Here is a 26,246-nt window from a genome sequence, read left to right as displayed (position 1 = left end):
CTGTGGTTTTAATTTATATTTCCTTATTAACTAATGATAGTAAGCACATTATGTGTTTGTTTGCCATGTGTAAATTTTTAGTTTTCTTAACAAATTTATTGAGGTATAATGTACATACAGTAAACTATGCATATTTAAATAATACAATTTGATCGTTTTGACATGTATGCATCCATGAAACCATTGCCACAATCAAGATAGTGAATACATCCATCACCCCAAGAAGTTTCCTCTTGCTCCTTTGTAATCCCTCCCTCCTGCCTCTCTGTTCCCCTCCCCCTTCCCAAGGCAACCACTAATCTGTTACTGTCACTTTAGATTAGTTTGAATTTTCTAGAATTTTATATACATGAAGTCACATAGTAAGTACTTTTTTTTCTGGCTTCTTTCACTCAGTGTTGTTACTTCGAGATCCATGTGCATTGCATGTATCAATAGTTCATTTCTTTCTATTGCTGAGTAGCACTCTATTATATGTATATAATCACAATTTGTTAATACATTTACCTGTTAATGTACATTTGGGTTATTTTCCTTTTTTGGCTACTACAACCAAAGCTACTATGAACAGTTGCGTACAAATTTTTATGGACAGACATATACGTTATTTCTGTTTGGTAAATACCAAGGAGGGAATGACTGAGTCATAGGTTTAGGTATATGCTTAACTTTTTAAGAAGCTTCCAAACTGTTTTTCCAAAATGGCCAAACAAAATTAATCTGCATGATGTGATACTCTATATAGAGAACCCTAAAAACTCCACATAAAAACTAATAGAACTAATAAATGAATTCAGGAAGGTAGCAGGATACATGATTAATATACAGAAATCTGTTGCATTTCTTTGTACTAACAATGAAATATCAGAAAGAGAAAGTTTTAAAAAAAATCCTGTTTAAAATTACATCAAAAAAATACTTAGGAATAAACTTAACCAAGGAGGTGAAAGACCTATACACTGAAAACTATAAAACATTGATAAAAGAAATTTAAGATAATTCAAAGAAATGGAAGGATATATCATGCTCTTTGATTGGGAGAATTAATATTGTTAAAATGGCCATACTACCCAAAGCACTCTACAGATTTAATGCGATCCCTATCAAAATACCCAGGACATGTTTCACATAGAACCAATAATCGTAAAATTTATGTGGAAACAAGGAAGACCCAGAATTGCCAAAGCAATCCTGAGCAAAAAGAACAAAGCTGGAGGCATAGTTCTCCCAGACTTCAGACTATACTACAAAGGTACAGTGATCAAAACAGCATGGTATTGGCACAAAAACAGACACATGGATCAATGGAACAGAATAAGAGCCCAGAAATAAACTCACACACCTATGGCCAATTAATCTACAACAAAGGAGGCAAGAATATACAATGGAGAAAAAACAGTCTCTTTAGCAAGTGGTGTTGGGAAAGCTGGACAGCTACACATAAATCAGTGAAATTAGAAAACTCCCTCACACCATATACAAAAATAAAATGGTTTTAAGAACTAAATACAAGACATGACACCATAAAATTCCTAGAAAAGAACATAGGCAAAACATTCTGGGACATAAATCGTAGCAATATTTTCTTAGATCAGTCTCCCAAGGCAGTAGAAATAAAAGCAAAAATAAACAAATGGGACCTAATCAAACTTAAAAGTTTTTACACAGCAAAGGAAACCATCAACAAAATGACAAGACAACCTACAGAATGGAGAAAATATTTGCAAACAATACAACTGACAAGGTGTTAATTTCCAAAATACATAAACAGCTCATACAACTCAATTAAAAAAAAAAAAAAGGCCAAAAGACCTAAGTAGACATTTCTCCAAAGAAGACATCCAGATGGCCAATAGGCACATGAGAAGATGCTCAACATTGCTAATTTTAGAGAAATGCAAATCAAAACCACAATGAGGTATCACCTCACACCAGTCAGAATGGCTATCATCAAAAAGTCTACAAGTAATAAATGCTGGAGAGGGTGTGAAGAAAAGTGAAAGCTCCTACACTGTTGGTGAGAATATAAATTGGTGCAGCCACTACGGAAAACAGTATGGAGGTTCCTTAAAAACTAAAAATAGAACTATCATATGATCCAGCAATCCCACTCCTGGCCATATATCCAGAAAAGACGAAATTAATTTAATCTTAATTCAAGAAGATACATGTATCCCAGTCTTCATAGCAGCACTATTCACAATAACCAAGACAAGGAAGCAACCTAAGTGCCCATCAACAGACAATTGGTTTAAGAAAATGTAGTATATATACAATAGAATATTACTCAGCTATAAAAAAAGAATGAAATACTGCCTTTTGTAGCAGCGTGGATGGACGTAGAGCATATCATACTAAGTGAAGTAAGTCCGACAGAGGCAAGTACTGTGTGATATCACTAATATGTGGAATCTAAAAAATAATACAAATGAATCTATGTACAAAACAGACAGACTCACAAACAAACTTATGGTTATCAAAGGGGAGATGGGGGGAGGTATTAGGAGTATGGGATTAACAGATACAAACTACTGTAAAGTAAACAGCAAGGATTTATTGTATAACACAAATCTTGTAATAGGACTTCCTTGGTGGTGCAGTGGTTAGGAATCCGCCTGCCAGTGCAGGGGACACGGGTTCGGTCCCTGGCCTGGGAAGATCCCACATGCCGTGGAGCAACTGGGCCTGTGCGCCACAGCTACTGAGCCTGCACTCTAGGGCCCACGTGCCACAACTACTGAAGCCCACGCGCCTAGAGCTGTTCTCCGCAACAAGAGAAGCCACTGCAATGAGAAGCCTGCGCACCACAACAAGGAGTAGCCCCCGCTCGCCGCAACTAGAGAAAGCCTGCATGCAGCAACAAAGACCCAACACAGCCAAAAAAATAAAATTAAAAAAAAAAATCTTGTAATAACCTATAATGGAAAAAAATATGAAAAATGTACATATATATAACTGACTCATGTTGCTGTATACCTGAAACTAACACAATATTGTAAATCAACTATATTTCTATTTTTTTTAATGTAAATTGCTATGGACAAAGACCCAAAAAAATTAATCTGCAAACTCATGACTGCTTTCCAGCATACCAAGGGCCAACTGTGTTTCTAAAGAACCTCTTTTGCCAGTTATGTGTTTTACTGTCATATAATTTATTACATTAATCCATGAAATGTGAGTATTAAAAAGAAAAATTTGCTTTTACTATTAAAAAGTTAAATGCTTTAGAAAGACTTGTTATAATCAGGTCACTAAAAATTGCTGTCAAATAAGGAGTGGACAGAGTAGCTGTGAAAGATTGAGAAATGTCTTAGCCTTGGGTTCCCTCAAAAACAGAGCCTGAAGCAAAGCCTATGTGCTACTTCTTTGATAAGGAGTGAAATCCCTGCAGGAATGAAGAGCAAGAGGAATGAAGCAGATACAGAAGGAAATCCAGGGCTTCCCTGGTGGCGCAGTGGTTGAGAGTCCGTCTGCCGATGCAGGGGACACGGGTTCGTGCCCCGGTCCGGGAAGATCCCACATGCCGTGGAGCGGCTGGGCCCGTGAGCCATGGCCGCTGGGCCTGCGCGTCCGGAGCCTGTGCTCCGCAACGGGAGGGGCCACAACAGTGAGAGGCCCGTGTATCGCAAAAAAAAAAAAAAAAAAAAAAAAACAGAAGGAAATCCAGTATCAAGTTGGCTAAGTACAACTAAATGCTTAATCTCATGAATCAACCTCTGAGAAGGCACATGAACTGCCCCTGGGCAGTATGTGAGGGACAAGATGGGGAAAAATGGAGAATAATCTATCCCCCAGTTCTTATCATCTGCCACTCTTCAAAGCTCATCCCCAGAACGTCATTCCCCTGAATTTCCAGACTGCACAAGGCTGAGTTCACCTTGACATCGATGGACAGAAACCAAGGGGGAACTCAGAGAAAAGTGATGAGTGAGGTCGTTAGGCAGGTTGTGCCAGCATGAAGTTTGCAGAGTCCACACAGAATGGTGTTGGTAGCAGTGGCTGGAAGAAGAGAGGGGTGAGGCCAACAGAATTTGATTTTGTACAAGGTGTCTGATAAAAGGGGGAACTGAAAAAAAATGGAAGGATTCTGGACTCAGATTTCTTCACTTGTATCTCTGGGTTCTGGTCTGCTTTAAAAATACCAGTTCTGGAAATGATATCCAGTGAGTGTGGTTTATGCCAGAAAGATGGCAGAGAACACCAATCAGCAAAATCAAACCTACAGAAAACATCTTGGCCTTATATCAAAGATAGTTAAATGAATGTACCCTTTTATATTTTAAGTTGGAATAAAATGTTTGCAAGTTATGTATATCTTTATACAATGATTTCCTTTTTAATTAACTTTTTAAGTTAACTGACCAGCCAGCCTTCCTCAATAATGTCAGATAATAGAACTTGTTTATTCTTTCTAAAAGATTTAAGCCTTATTGATTTATTTTGATAGTTTGATTTTAATAGTTGGGAGATACTGACTTTTTTTAATTGAAGTATAGTTGATTAACATTGTGTTTGTTTCAGGTGTATAGCAAGTGGTTCAGTTACACATATATTATTTTTCAGATTCTTTTCCATTATAGGTTATTATAAATATTGAATATAGTTCCCTTTGCTGTACAGTAAGATATTGATCTTTAATAACAGCTTTATTGTGCTATAATTCACATACCATAAAATTCACTCTTTGAAAGTGTACAATTCGGTGATTTTTAGTATATTTACAAAGTTGTGCAACCATCATCACTATGTAGTTCTAGAACTTTTCATCACCCCAGAGAGAAACCCTGTACACATTTGCAGTGATTCCCATTCTTCCTTTCCCTCAGTCCCTGGCAACTGCTACTCTTTCTGTCTCTATGGATTTGCCTCTTCTGGACATTTTATATAAATGAAATCATGCAAAATGTGGCCTTTTGTATATGACTTCTTTCACTCAGCCGTAATGTTTTCAAAATTTCATCCATGTTGTATCATGTATCAGTACTCCATCCCTGTTTTTGGCCAAATAACATTTCACTGTATAAATATAATATATTTTGTTTATCATTTCATCTCTTGATGGATGAGTTGATTCCAATTTTTAGCTATTTTCGATAATGCTGCTATACACATTTATGTACACGTTTTTGTACAGCTACATGTTTTCAATTCTCCTGATACATGCCTAGGAGTAGAATTACTGGGTCATATGGTAGCTCTATGTTTAACTTTTTGAGGAACTGCCAAACTATTTGCCACAGCAGCTGAACCATTTTACATTCTCAACAGCAGTATGCAAGAGGTCCAATTCCTCCACCTCCTTACCAACAATTGTTATTTTCCATTTTTTATTATAGCAATACTAGTGAGTGTAAAGTGGTGTTTCATTGTGGCTTTGATTTTTATTTCCCTAATGACTAATGATGTTGAGCATCTTTTCATGTGCTTATTGGCCATTTATATCTTCTTTGGAGACATATCTACTCAAACCCTTTACCCATTTTAATGGGATTGTCTTTTTATAGTTGAGTTGTAAGAGTTCTTTATATATTCTGGATATAAGTCCCTTATCAGATGTGTGACTTGCAAATATTTTCTCTCATTCTGTAGGTGGTTTTTTCTCTTTCTTGATGGTGTCCTTTGAAGCATAAAAGTTTTTAATTTTGATGAAGTCCAATTTATCTGTTTTTTCTTTTGTTGCTTTTGGTCTTGATGTCATAAGAAACAATTGCCTAATCTAAGGTCATGAAAATTTACTCCTATTTTTTTTTGTTTTGTTTTTATAATATTTATTTATTTGGCTGCGTCGGATCCTAGTTGAGGCACGCCGGATCTTCGTTGCAGCATGTGGGCTCTCTAGTTGTGTCTTGTGGGCTCGGGCTTAGTTGCCCTGAGACATGTGGGATCTTAGTTCCCCGAGCAGGGATCGAACCCGGCTCTCCTGCATTGGAAGGCAGATTCTTAACCACTGGACCACCAGGGAAGTCCTACTCCTATTTTTTTTCCAAGAGTTTTTCATCATTTAAGTTGACTGTTTAATCTATAATATTGGGATGAATGGAATTTAATGTTAACACTACTTTTTATTCCTCCATCTATTGCCTGGAAAACAAATGGTAGTTTGATTCTAAGTTTATTCACAAACTTGAGGCTGGGGACTGCCCTGGGAGGGGTGAGCAAGAGGGCTAGGAGGGATGTTGCTGGGAGTCCATTCCCAGTAAGAGTTGGTGAGAGAAACAGGCCCCAGCCACTGGCTTCACTTAGAGCTAGAGGAATAAGATTTCATCTACTCCTAAAAGGAAGTGCAGGGGAAACAAGGTACTGCCAACATATCAGTTCAGGCCCACTGGTGGGTTATCTTAAATATTTTTACTTCCCCAAAGTTGAGGTGGTTGTGGTTTTCACATGCTCCTACAGTGAGTGAATACACATTCTATGATCAGTGAGATTAATACCTGTTATTTTATAAATATTGACTCTAATAGGTGACAACAAAATAGTGTCTGTGATATAAGCTTGTATGACTTTCTGATCAATTATTAACTTTTTCTGTCTCAGAATCTATCTTAGAATTTTGATAATGTATTATGATAAATATCTGTTACCCATTTTATTTATTTATTTATTTTAATTAATTTATTTTTGGCTGCGTTGGGTCTTTGTTGCTGTGTGTGGACTTTCTCTAGTTGCAGTGAGCAGGGGCTACTCTTTGCTGCGGTGCATGGGCTTTTCATTGCAGTGGCTTCTCTTGTTGCAGAGCACAGGCTCTAGGTGCATGGACTTCAGTAGTTGTGGCTTGCGGGCTCTAGAGCACAGGCTCAGTAGTTGTGGCACACGGGCTTAGTTGCTCCGCGGCATGTGGGATCTTCCCCAACCAGGGCTCGAACCTGTGTCTCCTACATTGGCAGGCAGATTCTTAACCACTGTGCTACCAGGGATGTCCCCCTGTTACCCATTTTAAACTTAGTAGACTACACAGAAGTGTCTAAGAATGCTTTTGAGTCATCGCAGGGACGTGACTGCTAATAAGGACTAAAACATTGAGACACAGCAGCTTCTGTGGCTATCTCATGAGTTTGATCATTGAACTCATTAGGTGCTCTATCTTCAAAGAACAGCATTGTTAATTGTGCTTTTAATGACATAGGAATAAAACAAGATGCATTTTAACAGCTATTGATACGTGCTAGAAGAAACGTATGTTAGGCAAGGAAGTGCAGGTAATAATAAAACGTCCGTGTCAATGAATACTAAAATTGCGTACAGATTAATGAAATAAGACTTTGTATCTTCTGATGTTAATCTAAAATTCTCATGATGGAAAATGCTATATTTAGGTGAGTTCAAAAGTGCATAGTCACTGACAGTCATTCTAATAAACAATATCGTTTGGGGTATAGTACTGGAGTTAATACCTAGAACATTTACTCATCTTTGAAGTTTTGAAAAATATATTGGTGCTCCAAGGGAAATCAACAGATTAATCAGGAAGGAGGGGAATTTGCTGAGTTCTTTTTTTAGCAGCAAAATAGTACAGACTCATGAAAGACTATGAGGAGTAGGGAATGTCCTTAGTGAAGTAGGATCCAAGGTGTTGGAAGCAGCTGGAAATGCCCCGTTTGGGATTGGTCTGTGTCAGTATATGACTGAGGACAGGAAACCTGGGAATCACAGCTCACTGAAGCTCCTTGGCCTCAAGCTCCTTATCACAAGGGAAGGAACTTAGTTTGAAGTGGTTTCTGATGGTGTCTCTCCTAAATCTGGGTCTGTATTTCAAGAAAGGGGTCTAGATCTCTTCAAAGAACCAGTTACTGTCAGCCTCTATATCTCAGTGTCACTAGGATATTTTGTAACAGGGCACCTTACTGTTCCATTGCAGGTATGAATTTTAAAATGTTCAAAAGTGAGAAGTAAATCTCTCTCTCATGCACTTTCTGAGTCTGTGTCTGGGCTGTCTCTAATACTTCTCTTTTACGTTTGGAGCTAAAATCCACATGGAATTGATTTTTGCTTATAGTGTGAGATGGCGGGGTGTCTCTTTTCTTTCCCTTTTCATAGAAAAATCTAATTAATCCAGCACCACTTTTGTAAGGACACCTTTATCATAAACCAGGTGTCTATATAAGGACTCTACTCCATTCCATTGGTCTATTTGTCAATATTTTCACCAATATCATACTGTATTAATTACTGTAGATTTATATCTTAATATTTAGTAGAGTATGTCCTCACATATTTTTCTTTCTCAGGAGTGTCATGGTTATTCTTGACCCTTGACATATTCTTTACTCTTCCACTTTAGAATCTACCTGTCAGGGACTTTCCTGGCGGCGCCGTGGTTAAGAATCTGCCTGCCAACGCAGGGGGCATAGGTTCGATCCCTGGTCCGGGAAGATCCCACATGCCGTGTAGCAACTAAACCCGTGCACCTCAACTACTGAGCCTGTGCTTTAGAGGCAGCGAGCTACAACTACTGAGCCCACGTGCCACAACTACTGAAGCCCACGCACCTAGAGCCCGTGCTTTGCAGTGAGAAGCCACTGCAGCGAGAAGCTTGCAAACCGCAACGAAGAGTAGCCCCTGCTTGCCGCAACTAGAGAAAGCGCGTGCACAGCAACAAAGACCCAACGCAGCCAAAAATAAATAAATAAATAAAAGAATCCATCTGTCAGTTCCACAAAAATTAACTCACTGCAATTTTGATTGGGATTACATTGACTCTATAGATAAACCCAGAGAGTAATGACATCTTTACTATTTTGAGTCCTCTAATACATTGACATAGTATATCCCTCCATTTATTTACATCATTTTCAATTTCTCTAGAAATGTTTTTAGGTTTTCTGTATAGAGATATTGCACATCTTTCTTTAGATTTATTACTAGGTGTTTGGTATGTTTTGATGCTATTGTAAACAGTATCTTTATATTTCATTTTTTAATGGTTTGATGCTCAACAAGGGAAGTTCCATTGATTTTTGCATACTAATCTGTATCCTGTAAACTTGTTAAACTCATCTAATAATTCTAATATCAATCTGTGGATTTTATTTTCTAAGAATGCAAAGAATTCAATTTTTTAAATATAATTGTCCCCTTTTATTCTTTTAAATTTATTTATATTTTGGCTACACTGGGTCTTCGTTGCTGCGGGCGGGCTTTCTCTAGTTGCGTCAAGCAGGGGCTGCTCTTTGTGGTGGTGTGCAGGCTTCTCATCGCGGTGGCTTCTCTTGTTGCAGAGCACGGGCTTTAGGCGCATGGACTCTGTAGTTTGCAGCAGGTGGGCTCTAGAGTGCAGGCTCAGTAGTTGTGGTGCACGGGCTTAGTTGCTCCATGGCATGTGGGATCTTCCTGGACCAGGGCTCGAACCTGTGTCCCCTGTGTTGGCAGGCAGATTCTTAACCACTGAGCCACCAGAGAAGTCCCAAGAATTCAATTTTATTTCCTCTATCTTTAACACTGTTTTCTATTTTTCTTGCCTTATTGTATTGGCTAGGATCTCCAGTGTGTTCCTGATTTCAGAGTGAACAGTTTTAACATTTCACCATTAAGTACTATGTTTCCTGTAGTTTTGTTTTCCGTGGATACCCTATAACAATTTATAGATGTTTCCTTCTATCTATAGTTTGCTAAGAGTTTTTTTTCATGACTACATGTAGAATTTTATCAATGCTTACATCATTAAGATAATCATGATTTTTCCTCATTTCTTCTGTTACTGTGGTGAATTGCACTGATTAATTTTTATATGTTGAAACAATCATATTCCTGAAATAGACTCAACTTGGTTGTGATGTATCCTTTTATATTTTGCTGGATTCGTTTGTTTAATGAAAACCTTAACTTCTCAGTAGGATATATTAATTTGCAGTATTCCAATGTTTTTGTTGCAACAACTAGAAAATAACATGGATAAATTGCAAATTTATATTTGTAAAGATATCAGAGAGTCGTGGAACAAAGAGGAATGGGTGAACTAAAATTCCAGAACAGTAAGAACCCATCCTAGGTGAGCTAATGATTGTTTTCTTCCCTGGTGGGCTGTACTAGAAGAAAAAGAAGCCAGAAGAATTTTTGACAATCACACAGAGCTGGTGTGACCTATTAGAAACTGGAAGAGCCCAAATGCAAGGCTGGTTTTCCCCATGAGACATTTCCTGAGGGTGATGTGAGGCTGGGTGCTGGCCAGAAAGGCAGATTGTGATCTCCCATTGTCTTGTGGTGCTTGGGGAAAAAAAATCCTTCTAGGGAAAGGAGGCTTTCACAAATTCACAACTAGTCTCTCCCTCAGGTATACATACATGGGTGAATAAGCTTGCTAGGGCTGCCATAACAGAGTACCACAGACTGGGTAGCCTAGAAAAGTTTATTTTCTCACAATTCCTGAAGTTATATGTCCAAGATCAAAGTGTCAGCAGGGTTGGTTTTTTCTGAGGCCTGTTTCCTTGGCTTTTGGGTTATGGTGGTCTCCCTGTGTCTTCACATGGTCTTCCTTCTATATATGTGTCTGTGTCCTAATTCTTCTTATAAGGACATCCATCATATTGGATTAGGGCCCTCCCTAATGAACTCATTTAACTGAATTACCTCTTTAAAGATCCTATCTCCAAATACAGTTACATGCTGATTACTGGGGGTTAGGACTTCAACATGTGAATTTGGAGCTGAGAGGGGATGGGGGACACAATTTAGCCCATAACAATGGGGTTGTATGCAAAGAGCTAAGCTCAAACCTCTGAAGGACAGAACTACAGGGCTAAAGAATCAGAGACTATAAACTCTCAATTAAAAGCCCTGACCCAACTCAATCACTGATTGGATTGAGGTGATCTGTCCTTCAATCTATCTGTCTAACTGAGGAAAGGGGGACCCTTCACTAATGGAAGATATCAGCTGGAGCCTTCTCCTTTTACACACAAAGTCTGTCATATAATAAAAGATTATTAGACGTGTAAAGAAGGAAAAGGTGACCAATGACAAAGACAAAATACTAATAATAGAAGCAAACCCTTCCTTTCATTGGGAAAGCTTTAAATTACAGATTCGATTTAGTTAAGAGTTACTGAATTATCTGGTTTTCTCTTTCTTCTTGTGTCAGTTTTGGAGAATTGGGTCTTGCTAGAAATCTCTTTCATCTAATTTTTCAAAATTATAAAGTTTGTTTATCATATCCTTTTGTGATCTTTTAATATCTAAACGATTTGTAATAATGGTAAGCACATGTAAAACGCCAGAAAGTTCAGTTCACAGCTGATCCAGGCTGTGGTAAGGTATTTTCTTTTTTTTCCTGATCAGTCTCACAAGAAGTTTATTATGTTCCTTAGCTTTTTTCAAAGAACTATCTTTTAGCTGTGTTGATTTTCTCCATTATATGTATGTTTTTATTGCATGAATTTCTACGTTTATCTTTATTTTTTCCTTTCTTCCACTTTCTTTGGGTTTTATTTCTGCTCTTTTTCTTTCTTTTTTTTCCCCAGATGCTCAAACTTTTAATTCTTACAAAATATTATAGAAATGAACCCAAACTAAACAGATATGTAAGTATGTACAAAATTTTACTTCTGAAAAAAAATCTATAAAAGTAGACAGTTAAAAAAACCAAAAAGATTTAAAACCAGTACTATGAAATTGATTTTCTCGAAGTAAAGTAAAAATAATTTTAAATTGCTGATTGTAGTTGGTTTTCTAGGCTTATTTACATAATTTATTGTGGTCAGATGTATAAAGGAGCTTTTTTTTTTTTTAGAATATCTTTGGTTTCATTTTATTTCATCAAATAATCCTGAATTTTTTTCCCTTTGCAAATCTTTCAACATGAGGACATAGCATTTAAGGTACAAATCAACTTTGGTCTTCTTGCTATTGAGTCACAGGTTAAAAAGGCAATGTGATTTGTCCTCTTTCAGGATCAGACATTCAAAGAATTCTAATCAGTTCACTTGACAGAAGTGAGTTCGTGCTTTGAGGGGTATGCAAGATAAATTGACTGAAACATTGGGAGTCTGCTGTCTTGAGTCTCATGTTCATTGCAGTTCTTTGGTTAACCATATCATGTAGACATCAAACTCATCCAGGCATCTGAAAGGAGATTCAGTAGTGGACCACAGGGAAAGAATGAAGCAAGCCATGGAAAAAACAAAACACCACCACCAACAACAACATTCGCCTCTGGAGAAGGCCCTCATGTTATTGAAAGGAGTTTTGTTTCCCTCTCCAGGCTGAACTGATATAGTAACAGTTTCATTCTTGTGGTCAAAATTCATTTTTCCACAAATAGGCTGGCTGAGATAATAAGTTGTCAAAGTACGATTTGCATTGTAAAGTCAAAGACCTTCTAAATTGTTGATATGTTTCATATCTATGGGTTCTTATTTCCTCCAGTAATTTAATAAACCTTTCAAAAGTCCTTACTTTATTATCCAGATCAAGATACCTTTCTCTTGCTTCTTAGTACTGCCTCATTATTTCCTCTTGATCTCCATGACTAGCATGTTCTGCCTATATCTTTTGTCTTAATCTATTAATTTCTTTATCTAGAATCGATGCAGAATTTTTTTTCTTCTATCTGCTCTGGGCAGATTTATCTTCCTTTTTTGTGACATTTTCTCTTCTAGTTCTTTTTCTTTCATATCTAGCTCTTGTTTCTTTTTAGTTAAAGTATCCAAGTGTTCTTTTTGTTTTTCTTCAAAATGCCATTTCTCTTGTTTTTGGTTATCCACTTCAGAATCATCAGGGTTTGATTCATCCTTAAGTGGATCTGCTAGCTGATTAATTTTCAGTTTAATTGCATCATCATACTTGTTTTCTGCTTCTATTTTCAGACTTTTAAGATGCTCCATGTTTTCTTTTTGTTGTTCCATATTTTTCTTAACTATTTTCATTTTCATTTTATTTTCTTGAGGCTCATCTTCCAAAGTTGCAACATCTGCAGACTGGAGTTCTTCTATATTCTCAAGTTCCCACATTTTAGAAATACTTTTTCTTATTTTAATCTTAACTCTTTATAATGTAGTTGGCACCTTCTAAGAAAATTTTCATTGTGTTTAATATCCTTTCCAAGGATAGACAAATGTTGGTGAAGATTTAATATCTGGGCTTACTTATTTTCATCCTCCTTCTCCAAGTCAGTTTGAAATAAATCCACATCTCTGCTTAGAAACTTAGGTCTTATATTTTCAGATAAATAATAATGTCCCACAAAAACCTGATCACCATCAGCAGTAAAAGCTACAGTTCTTGGCTAGCTTTGGGACTGCATTACTGCACAAGCTACACAATTATTTTTGACTAGTAGCACTGTCTCTATGCCTCTCATGTCAGTTAGGCTGTTTGCAACAACTGCATTTTCTATTTCTAAATCTGTCAGAACTGTTGGAAACTGGATGATAAGCAGCTCTGTGTCTAACATCATACGTCTTATTCCAAAACTCAGAAAATATTATCTGTGGCTTGGTGAATAAAACCTTTTCATCAGTGCCTGAAGCATTCTTTCATCAGCATGATTATGGCAACAATAGCTTTGCAGAAGTCCTTTTAAGCAAGGTTCAGTAGCCAGAGCAAGCTCAGGGTCCCAAAGATGAATGCAAGCTCCTGAAGAGCCTATGGGTTTATAGGTAAAATGCCCACATCTCTGGCTTTGAGAAGAGTTGGACCATGAGGGTCAAATCCTTTTAGTCGATCAGTATTACTTTCAGTTCTTTCAGTTGTTGCTGATTATAGTTCAGCATATACTTCACATCTAATTTTTCTCTCAATTTTGGTATGTTCCTCTTTGTTCTTTTCTATGGCTAAAACTGTTCAATCTCTTGATTGAACTTTCTTGATCCTGTAAGGCCTTTACACTCTCTCCTTTTTAATATATATAATTTTTATTTGATTATAGTTGATTTAAAATGTGTTTCTGCTGTACAGCAAAGTGAATCAGTTATACATATATCCACTCTTTTTTAGATTCTTTTCCCATATAGATCATTACAGAGTATTGAGAAGTGTTCTCTGTGCTATAGTAGGTCCTTATTAGTTATCTTTTTATATATCAATCCAAATCTCCCAATTTATCCCTCCCCCTCTTCCCCCCAGTAAGCATAAGTTTATTTTCTACACCTGTGACTATTTCTGTTTTGCAAATAAGTTCACTTGTACCATTTTTTTAGATTCCACATATAAGCGATAGCATATGATATTTGTCTTTGTCTGACTTACTACACTCAGTATGACAATCTCTAGGTTACACTAGGTTACACTTTCTTTTTTTTTTTTTTTTTTTTGCAGTACGCGGACCTCTCACTGTTGTGGCCTCTCCTGTTGCGAAGCACAGGCTCCGGACGCGCAGGCCCAGCGGCCATGGCTCACGGGCCCAGCCGCTCCGCGGCATGTGGGATCTTCCCGGACCGCGGCACGAACCCGCGTCCCCTGCATCGGCAGGCGGACTCTCAACCACTGCGCCACGAGGGAAGCCCTACACTCTATTTTAGCTAAGATAATTTTTTTGCCTTTTCAGCTGCTCCAGTTCCAAAGATTGATTAGTACTTTTTTTTTTTTTTTTTTTAGTTCTTCAATTCTTTTGCAAAGCTACTCATCATCTTTCTTTAATGTTCAATATGCATTTAGGGAATGGTTATATAAAACTTCAGCTTCATTATAGGCCCTTTTCTTAGGAGTAACATCTCCTTTCAATACCATACGTTTTGGTGTTCAGGCAGTTGTCTCTTGACTAATCTTTTCTATTTTATCTTGAATATCCTTGTATTTTTTCTGCTTCATGAAGTCTGGCCTGCTGTTTTTCCATTTTCCTGTCAAGTCTAGCAGCACGATCTTCTCCAATTTTTATATTATCTCTGATAGCACTCACTTGTTTTTCAGTTTCATTGACCACTGCCCAAGGCATTTCACATTTCAAGTACGTTAAATTAGCCTTCATTGTACTTATACTAGCAATACTTTGTAAACGTCTTCTTTCTCTAAACACTGGCACTTTAGTTCAGTAAATTACTCTTCCTTGATTTATCTACTCCTTTGTTCTTTGTTTCCATAATGTATAAATAATCTTCCTTCATCTGTTCAAGTGGGGTTGCTTTCATGAAGAATTTGTATTTGTCTCCCTCAATTTTAGACAGCTATAACTGGTTGCTCATCTCTTGTGTTAAAACAGAAACTGGATTAACAGTCCTAGTCACTAGGATGTAAGCTAGGATTAACTGCAATTAGCTCTTCTTTCCTAGTAGAAACCACGTTTCCATTTCACTTTTTAGTTTATAAGATCAACTTCCGTCCATGCTGATGAGACGTCGCACAGCTGTAGAGTCACCATACACATTAGTTTTATAGGCATCACCTCCACTGTTCCTTAATGTTATTGAGACAGCTGCTGAGTTCCATTGTTGCCAGCAACAAAGTTGATATTAGAACCAAATTTAAAGGGTGTAAGCATGGAATGACACATGAAGTTTCTTAGCTGAATACTCTCAATTATCCCAATTTCTCCTGCAAAGTAGAAGTATCATTAGTGAAAGAAACTGTGCATTCATCTTCCTCACTTTATCAGAATCCTCCAGCTCTTGTCTCAGTCTTTTGGCATTTTTAGGAGAGAAGTTTTCTTCCTCTCTTTTGGCCATCAGGTCTCAAACAAGACGAAGTCTCCTCAAGGAACCAATCAGTGGGACTGTCGCGGTGCAATCCTATGCTAAGGCTACTCTGGGAGCGTCCTGGCCTCGCCTGGCCGCCATTGGCCCCCTGGAACCGCGTGCCTGCCGCCCGGTGCTCTGCACCTGCCTCTGCTGCTTTTCTAATTTCATGAGACATATTTTTAGATCATAAGTTTTTCCGTCTTCCTTCTTTCCTAATATGTGCATTTTATATGCTGTAAATTTCCCTCTCGGCATGGCTTTTACTGCATCTCCCAACTTGTGACAGGTTGTACTTTCAAGTGTTAATCCGCTTAAAATATTTTCTAATATCCTTAATGATTTCAATGTTTGAACAATGCACTATGTAGAAATGTATTTCTTAATTTACAAATGTGTGAATTTTCTACTTAAAATTTTATTTATTTCTAGCTTAATTCCACTGTGGTCAGAAAATATGCTCAGTATCATTTCAGTTCTTTGAAACTTGTTGAGACTTGCTTTGTGGTTCAGCATTTGGTCAGTTTTGCTTAATTTTCCATGTATACTTGAAAAGTTCTACTTTCCCCTAGAATTTCCCTGTTCATTCCTGGCACTCTCTTGTGGCTTGTTTATCTTAGTAGTGATTTCCTTTACTTCCTTTTTTGAAAGATTAAACTGTGAAGTATAACATGCATCGTGGAAAAAAACATAATTCAAAAAATAACAACAAAACCCATCCTCCAGGTCAAGATATAGAATATTATTAGCACTCGAGAAACCACATGTGTGTGCCTTTCTGATCACAATTGTATCTCTCCCCAGGATGTAACCATTATCCTGATTAATTTCCTTGCTTTTCTTTATAAATGTACTACCTCTGTGTGCATTTCGAAACAAAAGGACTTACTTTTGCCTCTTGTTGAACTTTAAGTATGTAATCACATTGTATATACTCTTCTGTGTTCTGCTTTTTTACTCAACATTAGGTATATGAGATTCATTTATGTATCTCCAGCTTGTTCCTTTTGTTGCATTTCAGTTGATTTTTATTACTGTATAATGTTCAGGTGTGTCAAAATTTACTTACCCATTCTACTGTTAATGGGCTTTGGGGTGATTTCCAGTTTAGGCCAATTAATAACAATACTACTGCGAACATTCTTGTACATACGTCCAGATGCACATCTGCATGTATTTCTCTAAGGTATAGATCTTGGATTTAAATTGTTGGGTCAGGGGTACATATATGTTCAGCTTTATTGGATGCCACATGATATTTTCAGGAAGAGTATACCAGTTTACAATCTCACCAGCATTGTTTGGATGTTCCTGTTGTTCCATTTTTCTCTCCAACACTTAATGTTGTCAGACTTTTAACTTTTTTCCCAATCTGATAGGTGTGTATCCCATTGTAGTTTTAATGTGTACTTCCCTAATTACTAAGGAGGATGTCTGTTTATTGATCATTTGGATATCACCTTTTGTATAGTACCTGTTAAAGTCTTACCCATTTTTCTGTTTGATTTGCGCTATCAGTTTGTAATAGTAATGCTTACTAGGCTTTGCTGCTTATATGTATTGCAAATACCTTCTCCTATTTTTTCTTTTTCTTTTTCCTCTAATACCTAATAATAATGGAGTCTTGAGGAACAGAAGTTCTTAATTTTAATGTCGTTAAATTTATCAATCTTTATTTTATAGTTGTTACTGTTTGCATCTTCTTTTATAAATTCTTTACTGTCCTGGGGCTATGAAGATACTCTCCTCGATTCTTTTCTAAGAGCATTATAGTTTTGCCTTTCTTATCTAGGCTTTAATCTATCTGTAACTGATTTTTGTGTAGCCAAAGAAGCCATCATTCTGGGATCACTTCAGGGTCTTGGCTCAGTTCATCCTTCCCAACCTTGTGTCGGCCAAAGCCTCAGTATCCTGATAGCAGTGTTACCACTATCCTCATTTACCTCAGAACAACTCTGGTTTTATTTTGATTTTTGGAGTGAGAGGGCCTTCGGAGACCTCCCCTATCTCTTGAGAGACCAACAATGCCTCAAAGAGACAGGTCCTATCCAAGGTCTAGTTGTTCCTTAGCAGAAGGGCGCCTCTGTGAACCTAATCAGTCACCACACCATTTGGAAATCCTTCACAATATATTTTGCATATTGGTCCAGGTCAATACATATAGAGCATTTTCATTCTTTTAAAAGGCTGCATAATGATCTATTGTATGAAATTTATTTAACCAGTCCCCAATGGTGGACCTTTATATTCTATCCAATTATTTATTTTTACAATACTGCAGTGTCATTTCACACCTGAGTATATCTGTATTATAAATTCCTAGAGATAGAACTACTAGATCCTGTATCCTCCCTCAACCCCCAGCATAGAGTTTGTATCAATTTAAACTCCAGAAATGTAGGAGCATGCCTATATTTCCACATTCTCATCAAATGCATTATAAAACTTTTATACTTATCCATCTGATAGTTGAAAATAATATCTCATAATTTCAATTTGTATCTTTTACTATTGGTTAGATTGAGTGCCTTTTTATACATCTAAGAGAAATTTGTGTTTCCTTTTCTTGGAACCATAATGTTCCTAGTCTTTGCCTTTTTTTTTTCTGTTGCGTTTTCCAGGTAGTTTTTAAGAATCCAAAAGTTTGCAAGGTCTTGTACTGAAATGTACATAGAATATTTGCTTTATGCAACTTTAAGGAAATATACCACAATGTTCTTTGACAGAGTATATAGATGCAGTGTTGCAATTTAGATATTTTACTGAACTCATTAAAAAGAAGATTTTATGGGGTTTGGAGAAAAAGTAGAACTTTGTAAGTACACGGGGAATATTAAGCAAAACTGTTCAGTGCTGTACCATAAAGCAAGTCTGAACTGCCCCAAGCGTTATTCTTTACATATGAAAGATTATCTTGTTTTTCTTTCTCTATGAAGAACCAAGCTTTACAAAGATTTATTACTGCTGAAATTTTAATCTACTCAATTAATTTGTGAATTTGTAAATTAATTTAAGTAAGTATGCAAATCTGAATTCCTTTAATAGATTAGATGTCATGGAATTGAAGGTCCACAGCTAAAATGGGCAACAGATTCCGTTATCTTATTTCCTCTGCACTTAAAGCTAATTGCACTTTCAATGACATTTTTATGATAGAATATTAGCCCAGCTTCTTCAGCATTCATAAACTTTAATCTAGCTGAAACTTAAAAATATAAACACTAATCATTAACTTAGTACACTGTTAATTGAAACTGAACTCTGTTCTTGTTTTCGAATAATAGTAGTAAATTCCTTTGGAAGCAAACAAGGGAAAAGGATTTTCATGTCATCCAGTTTTTCTGATTTAGGACGCTAGCATATCTAATGCAGAGTATCTTCAAAGTAAAGCAAGTTCACACTCTCACATTACTTCAAAGACTTTTGGTGTCTTTGGCGACTTGATAATTTATGTGTATTTGACCAGTAGAATATATTCTTATACTTCCTATTTTTGAGCCACTGATTAAATTATATTTAATTAAACTGCACAAGCATTTAACAATTCTCCTGTAGAGTATATCCAAACTAAGCATATAGCCTTAACACTATGGTTAAAAAATCTGACAGGTAATCTAAAATTATTGACTTTGCAATATATGTACTCCTTAGCACTTGCCCTTGGAAAACACTAACAGACATTTTAAACATTTGGGCCACGGGTAAATACCATTTTTTAAAGATGAAGTTATTTTAAGATTGGAGGAATTGCAAAGAATACCTGGTTTATTCCCCTACTTCATCCTAGATAAAAAGTGAGGCACAGAAAGACTGTGGCTTGCCCAACAGATAAAAGCAGCTCAAATGTACAGAACTTTCTGATTAAGTCTGCTTCCCGGATATTAGTAGAATTATCATTCTGTTCTAAGTTTCACTTTTGATGTATGAAAGATGCAAGTGATGGAGACCATCCAAAGAAACTAGCCCCTCATTCTTTGGAGCTAGATTTTAGTAATAAAGAGGACATTCTGAATAACTATAATAGTCATTCTAGTGCTTACAGAGAAGTATCACTTAAAAGGTTCCCACCAAAAATTTAAGTTTGATGGCAAATATCCTTGCCCTCCAAACCATACCACTCTAGAATCAATGTATAGTGTTCTAAGTTTAATCTTGGAAAGCTACTGAGGGACAGAGTAAATGGAGTTATTCTTCTCAGTTTTAATGTCTATGTCAAACTAGAGAGCTAAGGCTGGACTTCCAGATCCTTATATATTTCCATAAAACACCTTCCCATGAGTTTAGCCTGGGTGAATCATGCAAATTAAAAGAAAATTATTAGTACCTAATTGCCCCCCCCAATAAAGACTGTTCCCACACAGACAGATATGGGCAAAATTTGAGTCAGAGCAAACATGAGAAACATGAAAAAGAAATACCATACTCATTTCATCGTTGGCAGGTACTGTCTTTGCCAGAAATTGCTGTTATAGTGGAGATTGCCCAAATCAAAGTGGCTTTTATGACTCTGTACATAAGCAAGGAAAGCCTTTATGATGTCACAGGAGGGGAGCCAGGAAATTACTAGAATCTTGTTTTAGCACTTTGGACTTAAGTAATCGTCTTGATGTACCTCAAATGCAAATTTATTACCTAATAGATGGGTTTGGAGGAGCTTCTAGAAGCTAAGTTTGTTGCAGCTTGGAACACAGCTGGACCTGGAGTGGCCTGGTCCACGATGGTCTGGGATGCACTGATTTTTATAGTTGCTGATTCCTAGAGTTAATCTGCCTTTCTAGCTGGGGAAACACTGAGGGAACTGACCTGATGACGGCCATGGGTGGATGTCCAGCCAGCAGACAGAACATGTTATCCAAAAGCTATGGCCACAAACTACAGAAAAATCAAGTCAGCAACAGGCAGATGCAACCTGGGGTAACGTAAAACTCATGAATATAGCTGTTCAGATCATGCACTGCATAAACCTAGATGATACCATTTGCATCGATAGTATGTCCCAGCAGGTGGACCAAACATAGATATTGGTAATGCAGGAAAAATAAATAAATGGTTGTCCAAATAGGTATATGGAGACAGTTGGAACAGGCAAAGTCTACCAATGGTTAAGGATTCAGACACAGGACTCCAGCCTAAGAAGATAAACCATAAAGGAAATTGTCATGTCTTTAACGAAAAAGAGAATCTTAAAGGTTTTGTCACCTTGGGGTGTCATCAGGAGGTGATTCAGCAAGTGGGTCTGGCCACCTCCTTTTGAATTTCACCTCCTCTGGATTCTTGCTACTGCCATGGGCACTGTAGCCCACTGGTCCAGTGCTCTGCCATTAAAGTTCTGGTGCAAGTGTGGACAAAAATACCTTATTTTGAGTCTTCCCAATAAAGTAGAAACAAGCTAGAATTTTTCCAAAAAAGATTTCACTAAATAAAAAACATGAACCAAAAAAATATTTAAGGAACATAAAAAGAACTATCTCCACCCAGCTTTTGCACTTCTGGGAATTTATCCAAAAGAAATAGTTATGAATGAGTGTCAATTAGGGTTTGATCAGAGAAGCAGAACCACTTATGAGTGACATAGTGAGATCTGTATAGAGATTAGACCTTATACAGTTGTGGAAGCTGGTTGTGCAGTCTGTGCAAGACTGCGGCTCTTCACCTGGTGCCAAGCCTGAAGTCGGCAGGGCAGCAATTAGGACAGGAAGATGCATGTAAAGTAGGAGAGAGTGGGGACAAACTGGAACCCACAGGATGAGCTAAAATCAAAAGGATGGAACCAGAACTTGCACCTGCCTCTCACTGCTTCCAAACATCCAACTTCAGTGATATGGAAGACTTCTAGAAGATCGAGTGCACTTCACCACAGGGCTCCACATGTGCCTGGGCCAAGATTTGGAGAGGTTGAAAGAGGAGATCTGGTGGGAGCTGGATCTGTGAGGCCCAGGTACTATCCCATGAAGAACTAGCTGGAGTTGCCACAGGCCTGGCTGCTGGCCCCTCTAACAAGATGATCCATGATGGTGTACATGAGCTCTGACAGTGCCTGACCCTACACCAGTCTTCCAGGTATAAGTATGACTGCTGCTTCATTTCCACCATCTAAATCTCATGCAAAAAAAATTTATGGCTCTCATTAACTCAGAACCATGCAGGGCAGAGGGTTCTGGGAAATGTAAGTCCAGATTACTTGACACAGTACAAAGTCATCATAGAATGTGTGCCAAAAATTAACTACATAGATTTTCACTGCAGTGTTATTTATAATGATAAAGAATAGACTATGACCTAACTGTCTAACAGTACAGAAATGGTTAAAATTTTATGGTATATCTACACATTAGAATATATTACAAAGGATGTAAAAGAATATTTATGTCCATAAACCTATGTTCACAACACAATTATCATTGTACCCGGTTGTATAAATACAAAGTTTTGATTAAAACACTATGGTGGGGGCTTCCGTGGTGGCGCAGTGGTTAAGAGTCCGCCTGCCGATGCAGGGGACGCGGGTTCGTGCCCCGATCCGGGAAGATCCCACATGCCACGGAGCAACGAAGCCCGTGTGCCACAACTACTGAGCCTGCGTGCCACAACTAGTGAGCCCGAGTGCCACAACTACTGAAGCCTGTGCACCTAGAGCCCATGCTCCGCAACAAGAGAAGCCACCGCAATGAGAAGCCCGCACACCGCAACAAAGAGTAGCCCCCACTCGCCGCAACTAGAGAAAGCCTGTGCACAGCAATGAAGACCCAATGCAGCCAACAAATAAATAAATTAATTAAATTAAAACTGTGGAAAGAAAGCGAGAAAAAAAAATCACCTGAGTTTATACAATAATGATCCTACCTACCTTCTGAGTTCACAAGCCTTGTCCCTATCACATTCTGTGAGAAGGCCTGAGCCCAAAAGGATGGGTATAACTTACTAGCGACCTGGCCCAGATTCCTCACTCTCTGGTCTCTACTCTGTACCCACATGGAGGGTGCTGTCTTGTGACCTGCCAGATGGGAGCTGGACTCAAATATAAAACTCAAGAATCTATATCTTTGAATATGACATTGTCTGCTTGGGACTGCCTTACAGCACTAACCCTGGCTTTCATCCGAGAGACTGACCTCTCTCCAGGTATTTAGCAGGAACCTGGAGATTAACATAACATATTTCACTCTTTAGGGGAAACCTGCACTCCCTCAATCCTAGTCACTAGGATGTAAGCTAGGATGTAAACTTTAAAAGGGCACTGGACTGGTTTTGGTTTGGTTTTGTTTTTGTTTTTGTTTTTTTGGTTCACAGATGTGGTCCCAAGGTCCTGGCACATAATAGACTCTTAGAACATTGAACTAATTTTTTTCTGTATAGCAAATGGCTTAGTCTTTTATTTATTTTATTTTTTTGTTTGCGTTATGCGGGCCTCTCACTCCTGTGGCCTCTCCCGTTGCGGAGCACAGGCTCTGGACGCGCAGGCCCAGCGGCCACGGCCCACGGGCCCAGCCGCTCCGCGGCATGCGGGATCCTCCCGGACCGGGGCACAAACCCAGGTCCCCTGCATCGGCAGGCGGACTCCCAACCACTGCGCCACCAGGGAAGCCCTGTCTTAGACTTTTATAGACAATACAGCAATCTCTTATTTTTAAATTCTAGACAAGGACGTCTCCTATGCTTTCTCCCTCAATCTCCATCTTTATCTCATCCCCTAGGAGAAGTTGCTGATTGGTTAGTCAGAAACCTGGACAATGACTGGGCTGAGTTTTCTAGGGATAGAGGTTTCATGTGTTTAAAGCTCAGTAAAAGGTCAGTTCTTGAGGAATGACCCTTGCCCGAGTATCTCCCTTCCACATTCTCTCCCACCCTGTGGCTCCATTCCCCTGCTGCTAGAAGCAGGCACTGGATCTACTTTTCCTCATAGCTGAGCTGATTTCAGGTCCAGAATTCAAGTTTAGTATTTGGAGAGGACTGTGAGTTCCATGAGGACAGAGACCTTTGTCAATTTTTGCTCAGTTATATTCTCAGCACCTACCATAGTGTCTGGCATCTCTCTCTTAGATAGATAGACAGATAGGTAGGTAGGTAGGTAGGTAGATAATAAATAGATGATAGAGACAGATCGATGTAGATAGGTAGGTATAGACAGATATACAGAGAGAGAATCTCTAAATATTTCTATAGAGAGAGGTTATTTTGATTGAATGAATGTGGAAAGAGCTCAAAGCATACTTTAGGAAAAAGGAGACTTTCACATGATTCTAGCTCAGCATACCAGATTTCTACTTTGAGGTGTTGGGTCATAATCAGCTTATTGTAAAACGCCATTTTACCTTCTATGTGTTGGTCATCGTCCTGTGCATACATTTTCACTAAGAACCTTAAAGTTTTACCAGGTTCTCCAGTGATGATAAAACCATTTAAGAACCCCAAATCTCACCCTGTTTTCCAACATGAGTCAATTTTTTTAAAAAAGCCATAGCATTTATACAAGAAATATAATCAGACTTCTTAAAGGAAGCCTATCAGGATAGCTGCTAGCCTTCCTAAAATCTCACTGATTTGAGATACAGATCCTTAGAGAAACACAGACCCCTGTCCCTGGCATTAGATAAGCATCTGGGAGAGTCACAGCTGGCCAGGCTGTGGTCATTAGGTTGTGATTGTCAGGTGTTAAGCATCTTGAGGTAGTGCTTTTGTCCTAGGATAGTGCTTCTCAAACTTAAATTTCTTACTAACCACCTAAGAAGCTTATTAATACACAGATTATGATTCAGGAAGACTGCAGTAGAGTCTGAAGTTCTGCATTTCTAACAAGCTGGTCCAAAGACCTCATTTTAAGTAGCAAGGACCTAGAACACTGACCTCTCTTCTTTCCACATGCAGGAGGTGCTTTTGTCCCATGATAGTGGAGAAAAAGTAATTTTTGAAAATGGTAAACTATTTAAACATTCTGTGCCTCTGTTTAATCACTTTTTTGATAAAAATAATATTACAAGTAAAATCCTTTTCTTCAGGAGGAAATGAGTCTTCCAAGTGTCTCAATAGCTTATCTACATAAGGTACTTTTCTCCACCCTATGTGGTAAACAGAAATCACAAAAGGAAACGGTAGGAATCAGTCTAATATATCAATAATCACAATAAATATAAATAGATTAACTCACCTATTAAGAGATAAAGACTAGCAGAGTGACTTTTTCCCTAACATTTTATTATGAAAATTTTCAAACTTGCAGAAAAGTTGAAAGACTTTTACAGTATGCACCCATAGACCCACCACCTAGATTCTGCAATTAATATTTGCTGTAATTGCTTCATCACTTATCTCTCCACAAACTGACTTTTTAAAAAAATCCAGTTATATGCTGCTTACAAAAGACACATCTAAAAACAGCAGAAATTTGCAACTATGTGTGGTGATGGATATTAACTAAACTTGTGGTAATCATTTTGTAATTATATACATATATCAAATCATTCTATTATATACTTAAAACTAATACAATGTTACACATCAATAGTAAATGAATAAAAAATAAATTATAAATAAATAAATAAAATATAGAACAGAAAAGTTAAAAAAATGAGATTCAAAAGTCATTTGCTGGAAGGCTAATGATGCTACCCATCTTGTGAAGTCCTATCCACGTGATCAGCTGGATATACTAACTGATCAAGGAAAAGATGACCAGTTCCTTTCAGAGGGACAGTTACTACCTGAAAACTTCATAGCTGCCTGTACAGAAAAGAAAATCCCTGTTGTTTTCAGATTGCAAGAGGGTTATGATCATAGCTACTACTTCATTGCAAAGTAGCTCCATTGCATAGCTACTACTTTATTACCAGTCACATCGGATATCATGCAAAATACGTGAATTCCTGAAAAACTTCAGATAAGAGAATCTCTTCAGGATTACAAAATTGTAATAAACAGAATTGCAAGGAAAAAAGATTTTAAAACATTGGATTTCTTAATGCTAAAAATGCTTTATTCTGTAGTTGATTCACCCTTTGGATAAATATAACAAAGCTGAAAAAAAAGTCATTTGCAATACCATATGATATCACATATGTGGAAATCTAAAATATGACACAAATGAATCTATCTATGAAACAGAAACAGACTCACAGACATAGAGAACAGACCTGTGGTTGCCAAGCAGGAGGGGAGGTGGGGGAGGGATTGACTGGGAGTTTGGGATTAGCAGATGCAAACTATTATATATAGAATGGATAAACAACAAGTTCCTACTGTATAGCACAGAGAACTATATTCAATATCCTGGGATAAACCATAATGGAAAAGAATATGAAACAGAATGTATATGTATTTATAACTGAATCACTCTGCTATACAGCAGAAATTAATACAACAATGTAAATCAACTATACTTCAATTTTTAAAAAGTCATTTGCACATCATTTTATCTTTATCAGGAGTTCTAGTTCTATGTGTTCAAAATAATGGGGAAATACTGAAAAATAAAAAAGTATTAGGTTTATACTAAATAATTTGAAGATTCTTCCTTATAGTATCCATTGTCACTACTGGCCTTCTCAATCTTTTTTAAAACATGGGATTACAAAGGAAACCAGCTGTACTGAAGAGTTATCAAAATTTTAAAAAAGAACAATTTGTGATACAATGGTATATGTGCTT

The 26,246-nt window shown here is 37.5% G+C and overlaps 2 pseudogenes; both read right to left on the bottom strand.

The window, feature by feature from the left end:
• Positions 1–11,823: 11,823 nt before the first annotated feature.
• Positions 11,824–13,626, bottom strand: LOC114896576 (annotated as a pseudogene).
• Positions 13,627–14,386: 760 nt separating this feature from the next.
• LOC114896656 lies at positions 14,387–17,309 on the bottom strand (annotated as a pseudogene).
• Between the last annotated feature and the right edge of the window lie 8,937 nt (positions 17,310–26,246).

This window comes from Monodon monoceros, unplaced genomic scaffold, assembly GCF_005190385.1.
Source record: "Monodon monoceros isolate NGI ecotype Baffin Bay Population unplaced genomic scaffold, NGI_Narwhal_1 Super_Scaffold_16, whole genome shotgun sequence".
NCBI lineage: Eukaryota > Metazoa > Chordata > Mammalia > Artiodactyla > Monodontidae > Monodon > Monodon monoceros.
This window is presented reverse-complemented; position numbering and strand designations above follow the sequence as displayed.